Source organism: Chinchilla lanigera, unplaced genomic scaffold, assembly GCF_000276665.1.
Source record: "Chinchilla lanigera isolate Chin_1 unplaced genomic scaffold, ChiLan1.0 scaffold00046, whole genome shotgun sequence".
In the NCBI taxonomy this organism is placed as follows: Eukaryota; Metazoa; Chordata; class Mammalia; order Rodentia; family Chinchillidae; genus Chinchilla; species Chinchilla lanigera.
The window spans coordinates 13,164,647-13,173,237 of NW_004955447.1; the positions used below are offsets into that span (position 1 = coordinate 13,164,647).

General features: G+C 36.3%; 1 pseudogene; it reads right to left on the minus strand.

Annotated features, from left to right (window-relative positions):
• Nucleotides 1–2,598: 2,598 nt before the first annotated feature.
• On the minus strand, nucleotides 2,599–6,581 carry LOC106149483 (annotated as a pseudogene).
• Nucleotides 6,582–8,591: the final 2,010 nt, after the last annotated feature.

Genomic DNA, 8,591 nt, shown 5'->3' on the forward strand with positions numbered 1-8,591 from the left:
ATTTGTGAGTCTTCACATTTTTAAATAAGTTTATAGGTACAATTTAGATATCCATATATAATGATACATTAATCATAGTGAATTTTTACCTGTACATGACATATCTTAGTTCCTTGTTTTTCACCATTAATTCCCCTCTTTTCAATAGCATTTCCCCTTCTTATTTACAAACTTAGTTTCCATTTTATCCTTTTTTTCTCCTTTTTTTCCCTTCCTCCCTTCCCAGGTGCCCTTCCCTTTTGAACAATTATTTCCTGTTTCACAATACCTAGTAAACATTTTTGCTCTTATTTACACTTTCAGTTTCTCCCACAAGAGAAGCAATTCAATATTTACACATGTATGTCCAATTTATTTCTCTTAAGATTATAGCCTCAAGATGAATCCATGTAGCTATAAATTTCTTAACTTCACTCGTTTATACCAGTGTAGTACTCCATTGCAAAAACACACATCTTTTTTATCCATTCATTAATTGATGGGCATTTAGGTTGTTTCGAAAATTCAACTACTACAAACTGTGCTGCTGTATACATGGGTGCACATGCTATATGATGTTTTTAATTCTTTTGAGAAGATACCAAAAAGGGGTGTAGCTGGGTCAAATGGAACCTCTAACCTAGTTTTTGGAGGAATTACCACACGGGCTTCCATAGTGGTTGCACCAGACTGCACTCCCACCCACAGTAGGGAAAACTTCCCTTTTCTTCACAGCGCCACCGTCACCCGTTATTGTGGATTTGTGGATAGTAGCCATTTTCTCTAGAGGGAGATGGAATCTCGGTGTCATTTTAATTTGCATCTCTCAAATGATCAGTGACTTTGAACACTTTTATATATTTATTTGCTATTTGTACTTCTTTTTCTGAGAAGTGTCTATTAATTTTAGATGTTCATCTATGGACTGGGTCTTTAAATTGGGGAAGGTCTGATTTTTTTCAGTCCTTTATATGTTCTAGATATTAGTCCTTTGTTTGAAGAACAATTGCATAAGAGTTTTTCTCATTCTGTGTCTTTTCGCTCTGTTGGTGATTTCTTTTTTTGTGTGAGCACAAATTCTGAGCTTTATTTAACTGCAAGGGATACATCCTGTGTATATTTTTTTTTCTCTTCCAAATTCTTTCACTGCTAAAATGGCTTTTATGGAAACTACAAACATTTAAAATGTGTTTAATTAATAACCTATTAAAATTAGCTGAGAAGCAATACATTTCTATGGAGCCTTTTGAAATGATGCTTTGAACATTTATTTACAATAATTGAAAGCAGATGGAGCTGTAAAACTCACAGGTAATTACAGGCTTCTTAAATCCACAACATAATGTATTTCAATATTCAAGTAGAAGCCCACTTCAAAAGTAACTTTCTATCACTTTCTTATAAAAATATGAAAAAAAATCTTTACCTTTAAGAACCTACATTTAACATAAATCCAGTTTTTTCTACAAATGATACCTCTTTCCAAAAACGTTAAAAGGCATCACAGAATAATGTGATGTTAGTCCAATCTCACAACAATATTTTAAGAAACACTGCAGTATTTCCCTTTTAATATTTCATGTTGGATTTGAACTGTATATATACTATACAAAACTGCAGATTAACCCTAGTTCATTTATGCAGTAGACTTGTCATATATGACCAGTTACCATATAAACTGTCATACTATAATTGCAAAAATGGCAAAAGAGCTATCTTTATAAAAGCTTCTAAAAATCTTTTCAATAGAGACAACCAAAATTGTCCTTTCTGTAAAAAGTACCTTTCCTCCCCTTGAAAGGTACCTTTTGTAGCATCTTAAGACACAAAGATATTTTACATACTTTTCCTAAGTTAGCTTTGTACATGGCTGCTTTCTTTTCAGATATGTTGAATTTTTAAAAAGTTATCAAGATTAAACTCCTTAGCTTCAGATTTTTTTGTTCCTATTTAGGTTCCTTAGATGATTTCCCTCAGAAAAGGTTAACTAAGAACTTAAGGAACCATGAGAAAATGATGAGAAATAACAACTTGCAACTTGTAACATTCAAATACATAAATATATTAATATGTTCCTTGAACTCTTACTCAGGAAAAATAGAATAACTTCCTGAACATCAACATAAAAATAGAGTACATTTATTAACAGTAGGAAAATTCCCACATTTTTAGTAACAGTGTTCTAAGTTTACATATAACACAGCTGACCAGTTTAACATTTCTACACAATGTTAGAAATTCCCTTTCAGATATTCTGAAGAGTTATCCTGAAAACCTGTCCAACACATACCATTAACATATAACAAAGCATGGCATTCACTTCACAGGGAGAAAAAATAAGTTTCATCACAGAAACAGATTTGCTGGATTTTAGTTTTAAATTCCAGAGATACCTTTTAAAGATTAAAAAAAAAGATTCACTTCCAAAATAAAAGTCTTCATATAGATATATAACTCATTATTAATGCTTTTTATGCTTTTACAATGTAAAACACTTAGAAACTTTTGAACTCTAGAAATTCTGAGAAATTAATCTATTTGGCTTTAATATTGTCTAAATTGTCTTCTGAGAATCATGTTGATGTTTTCAGTTCGTTGGTCCAATATGGATGGGAAATTCTACTTCTTACTCCTCTTCCTCCTCCTGCCCCTCCTTCTTCCTAGCTCCTCCTCAGAGCAGCTCTCTATGCTGCTGCTGACAGAACTGGAGTCCGAGTCCGAGTCTGCGGAGGAGGAGGAGGTTGTGGAGGAGGCAGAGGACGACGAGCTGGAGGAGCTCTCCTCCAGTCGCTGTCCTCTGAGGAGAAGGAGGCAGATGTGTCTTCACTCTGTCATGAAGAGTCTCTGGCTGAACTGTCACTGTGGTCGCTACTGAAACTAGTTACACTCTTGGCCCTTTTTTCTTGGTCTTTCTACTTTAGTTTCTCCAATGCTTTGCTGCAATAATAATCTATTTTCTTTTTCTTTTAAAACTTTCTTTATTTCTACTGCTCTTCAGGGTCTATGTAGGTTTTTCTTTTTCCAGTGCATTCATAAGTCCAATGTCCAAATTCCAAGCATTTCTGACATTTTACATGTTGCTTATTTGCTTCACTTGTGTGATCTACCCAGCCAGCTCCTCACTGGTTAAGTCCAGCCATTCAACGGAGGCTTGTCTCCGCTCTATGAGCCCTTGTACAGTGATATCTCTTGCTGTGAAAAAGCTTCTTAACAAGATGGGATCCCGTTGTTAATTCTTTTTATGTCCTGTACCATTAGGGCTTTGTTCATGAAGGCTTTGCCTATGTCTTAAAGAATTCAACTTTTTGTCTCTTGCATCAGACTTAGTGTTTCTCTTTTAATATTTCAGTCTTTGATCCATTTTGATTTTAGTTTAGGGCATGGTGATAGACATGGGTCTGGTTTTGTTTTCAGCAGGTGTAAAGCTGATGTTTCCAGCACCATTTATTAAAAAGGATATCTTTCTTCCAATGAAATATTTTTTTTCCTTGTCAAACACAAGATGGTTTGAGGTTGTTTCTGCATCTTCTAATCTGTTCCATTGATCCTCACATATGTTTGTTAGCCAATACCAGGCTGTTTGTTTGTTTTTTTAATCACAGTATCTCTGTAGTAAAATTTCAAGTCAGGGATTGTGATGCCCCCTGCCTTAGCAATGTTGCCCAAAATTTCTTTTGAAATGCTAGGTCTCTTCTGCTTCCAAAAAATTTTAGGAATGTTTTCTGAGTCCTGTGATGTATACTAATAGTATTCTGATTGGGATTACATTAATTCTGTGTACTAATTTTGGAAGTACGGCCATTTTCACTATATTGTTTCTTCCTTTCCATGATCAAAGGATAGCTTTCATTTTCTGATATCCTGATTGATCTCCTTTTTCAGAATACTGTAGTTTTAAATGTAGAAATCTTTTACTTTCTTAGAAAATAAATGATTTGAAGAGTTTGTCTTTGAAAGAGTAAATATAATTGGCAAACCTTAGAAAAATAGGAAAGAAAATACTCAAATTCATGCAATTAGGAATGAAAAGGATGAAGTAATAACAGATACTGCAGATACCCAGATCACCAGTACCTGCTAAAAGAAATTGTACTCCAATAAAACAGAAAACACAAAAGAAATGGACAAATTCCTACATACATACGAATTACCAAAGTTGAATTGAAAAGGTATAAAAATTCTACATAACCCATATCAGCCAATGAAATTTAAAATGTAATTAAAAACTTACCAACAAAGAAAAGCCCAGGTCCTAGTGGATATAATGCTGAATTCTACAAGAAATTTAGAGAAGATTGAATGCCATTACTCACCAAGGTCTTTAATGAAATTGAAGGAGAAATCATACGCCCAAAGTCATTGCTGGAAGCAAGTATTACCCTGATACCAAAACCAAAAAAGGATGAAACCAAAAAAGAGATACACAGACCAATCTCTGTAATAAACATAAATGCAAAAATCCTCAATAAGATACCAGCAAACAGAGTGCAGCAAATCATCAAGAAGATTATACACCATGATATTCATTCTAAGGATACAAGAACAGTTTGACATATGCAAATCCATAAATGTAGTATGCATATTAACAGAGCCAAGGACAAAAAGCATATGATCATCTCAATAGAGGCAGAAAAAGCATTTGACAAAGTCCAACACCCATTCATGATAAAAATCCTACAGAAAATTGGGATATATTGTCTTTATCTCAATTTGATAAAAGTCTTCTATGGCAAACCAACAGCCTACAGCATACTAAATGGTCAAAAACTGAAAACTTTCTCGCTAAAATCAGGAACAAGACAAGATTGCCCGTTATCATCACTCTTATTTGATATACTTCTGGAAACATTAGCTAGAGCAATTGGACAAGAGAAAGAATAAAGGAATAAGGATAGGAAAGGAAGAAGTTACATTATCATTATTTGCAGATGACATGATAGATGGAAGACCCCCAAAGCTCCACCAAAAGACTTGTAGATTTAATAACCAAATTCAGTCACACAGCTGGATACAAAGTCAAAGTTCAAAAATCAATAGCCTTCCTCTACACAAATAACAAGCTCACTGAGAGAGAAATTAGGGAAACCACACCTTTCACAATAGCTTTGAAAAAATAAAATAAAATAAAATACTTGGGAATCTTGATTTTTCCTTTCTTTTTAAGATTCTGTTAGCTGGATGGGATTTATTTATCTAATATTCTAAAAGAATTTTTGAGAATAACTCTGTCATTTGACTGATTTGTCTTTTAGCTTGAGGAATTTGATAAAGTTGTCCCTATTGTGTCATTTACACATCCATCATATTAGGTAATCACTGAATATTTCAAATGATAAAATCAACAGATGTAATGAAATGGCTGATATATCCAATGCTGTTCAGAGTTAGGATGAGAAAGAAATAAGTAGTAATGAGAATCACAAGTTCAATACTAATCTTCAGAGAAGGGTTTTTTTATCACATTACACTCTGCTGTCGTCATTACAATATGCCACAAACAGTCAGGACATCTATCAGGAGATAATTTGGACTTCTTATCATGGTACATTATTATAATCAGCGGCACTTCGTTTTTACCTTATACGTTGACAGTTTAGTGTTTATCTGACTAGAGTAAATTTTCTTTGACATCCACACATTGTGAGTTTGTAGACATAGATTGAAACTGAAAAGGAGAAATAGGGCTACCGACGCTTTGGTTTTATCTTCCATCTCACAGACAGAATTTAGGAATAAGCAACAGGAAACACACAAGAGAAACTTATGCCAAGTGGAAAGATGCAAGTCTTGAAAATGTCCATGGGAAGCCCATGCCACAGAACAACTAATTAGTTCTTCATTAGTGCTTCACAGCAAGAAATATGAGCTTGGAAGGAGGAGCTCCTTCTCTTCTCTGGAGAGATTAGGAAACAAAGTACTCCTTGATCTGATCTCATCTGCTCCTCTCCTTTGTCTTCACAGACAAAGAGGAGACATAAATAAGCTCCCACCTTCTGCTAAGGGCTGCGGGATTGCCAATTATTTAAATGAATAAGGAAGAGAAATGACTGCTGGAAAGTGCACTTAAAAAGGGAGAAAGAGGCCAAAACACCTATATCATGGTAATAGAGTCTATTTCCCTTTACTTGCAGGCATGGGAACGTTTAAGCTAGAGACCAAGGGGCCTGAACTGCAAATTCCTGTTGCATAGGCTCGACTGGAGGGCACTGAGCAGTACTAGCTACCTAAATTCAGCACTCAGGGAAGCCAAAGGAGGGAGATTCTGCCTAGTGCTCCCCAAAGAGCTAAATATTTCTTCAGAGTTGGCATTGTCTCAAAAAACTATAATGAGGTAATATTTACTAAAATATTTTTATTGCCAGGATTCCCTGAAAGATGACAGAACTTAGATTTGTATCTCAAGACTTCTCAATAAAATAATGAAAGCTAATACTGTACAGTGGAGGTGAGGCTATGCCACGCCACATTCTGGAACTCTCTCTATATTAATTAGTGCAAAGATAAGGCCACTGAGAGACAGCACACTGCCACACGTGCAGCTGGCCTGCATCGACACTGCGGTTAGCATCCCTGCACTTGGCCTGTGTCTGTCCTGTATTCATCCTGTCAATCTCTTGTCCAGTGGTCACCACGACAGGTCATGTGCCAGTTATAAGCCACCATCCAAACCATGGGCATTCAATGTCATCACCAGGAAATATGTGAAGCTGTTTTTATTCATTCCCCATTTAGATTCTTTGACACATAAATGCCAGCAAATTTAAGCTGAGGTTTAAATATCTAATTTTTGTATCCTTTGACTTACATACTACGATGGACTAGGGAAGTTTTATTGTTTTCTCCTGTTCTTTTATTTTCTATTTTTTCAGTTCGGAAGGCTACACATAATAGGAAAAAGTATCATTTTACCTATTGTATGTGCACGGCTCCGTAGCATTCAGTACATCCCATGCTCCACCTTCACAAGGAGCATTCAGCACTGTTTATCTCCATCCAACTATTTCACTTTGCAGAACTGAAAGAGAATCTATACATAACTACGCTTCTTTCTTCTCTCCCTAGGCCCTGGCACCCACCACTCTACGTTGTATCTTCACGAATTTGAGTGCTTGTAGTTTCCTATATAAGTAGCATTACATAGTGCCTCCTTGTGACTGGATTATTTTCCTTAGAATAATGACCTCAGTGTTCATCTATGCTGTAGCAAGTGCCAGAATTTCCTCCCTTGGAAGGCTAAATAACATCCCTTGGATGTGTATAGGTGCTGAATTTTCCTTTTCTAGTTCATCCATTGATGGACAACTGGGTTTCTTCCACCTTTTAGCTATTGTGAATAATGTTACTATAAGTGTATAATCTCCCACTCTTTATAGGCACATAATTTAAAAATTCTTATAATATGTCTAAGAATTTTATCTGGTTTTCTGAAGCAGTGATAAAATAATAAAAGTGATTATGCTGGCCTATTACCAACATTTTTGTGGGTTTCTATGTACCTTTTACAAGTTTGGAGCATGTCACCCCAAAATACATTTCCCTAGCATGTTAAGTGTTTTGAGTTAAAGGCATTTCACACAGACACGTGCAAACACACACGCATGCACACGCACAGCAGTGCAGGAAGGCTACTCTGACTTTTCTAGATGCAGGAAGGCTACTCTGACTTTTCTAGATGCAGAAGATAAAAAGTCTGTGAGGAAGAGTCTTGTTCCTGGAGAAAGAAAGATATCCTCTCACCAGAGACGGAGTGGATACTGGGAGGAATCCATGCAAATAAACCTGGCTCAGCTAATGCTGATCTTTCCAGTCACTTATTCATGATGAACTCACCTGATACAGACCCCCTCACCTTGTCACACTGGCAGAATACATTGATACAGGATGAAGAAACTAGCACCAGTGAGGTAGTGGGAAGGGAATGTAAATTCTAAGAGGATTTGCAATCGGCTAATAGAAAAGGAGCTGTCTTAGCAGTTTTGCTGCAGCAGCATAGGCTATGAACTGATAGCGCCTGGACTGGCCTTAAAGGTTGAGAAGATCTCCACTTGGGACATGGGTAGTTGATAGAAACAGATGTTCTTGGAATTGCATGTCCCATTCAGCAGTAATAAATGAGGGAATGAGCAGGTGTAGAATAAATGCTTTGTCTAAGCAAGTAGAGGGAGAGCGATTAGTTTCAAGAACCTTTCAAGAAAAGATTAAGTTATAGTCTGTAAAGATTTAAAGGCTTTTGAACAGGGAGTTATAGTAACTGGAGGAGTGATGTGGGAGGAGCATTCCCCCTAGAATGTAAGATGGAGAGGAGCAGCAGAGCCGCAAAGCAAGGATTCGAGAAAGAAGGCCGTAAAAGTAATTGAGGAAGATGTAAAACTGGGCCAAGCAACAGAAGTAGCGGTGAAGGAAGGAAGAGTAAGACAGACCTTGGGGTTTGGTGGGACTGGAAAGTTACACAGAAGACAAAGAATTCAAAGACTTCCCCTCAGGATTCTCAGATCTAGGCTGTCAAAGATAGGGTGACAGTGAGCAAAATGAAGAGGAGGACTTATTTTAGAGAAGATGTAAGATAAATAGAAGAGAAGGAGGAGGAGAACAATGTAATAAGAATGTAGGAA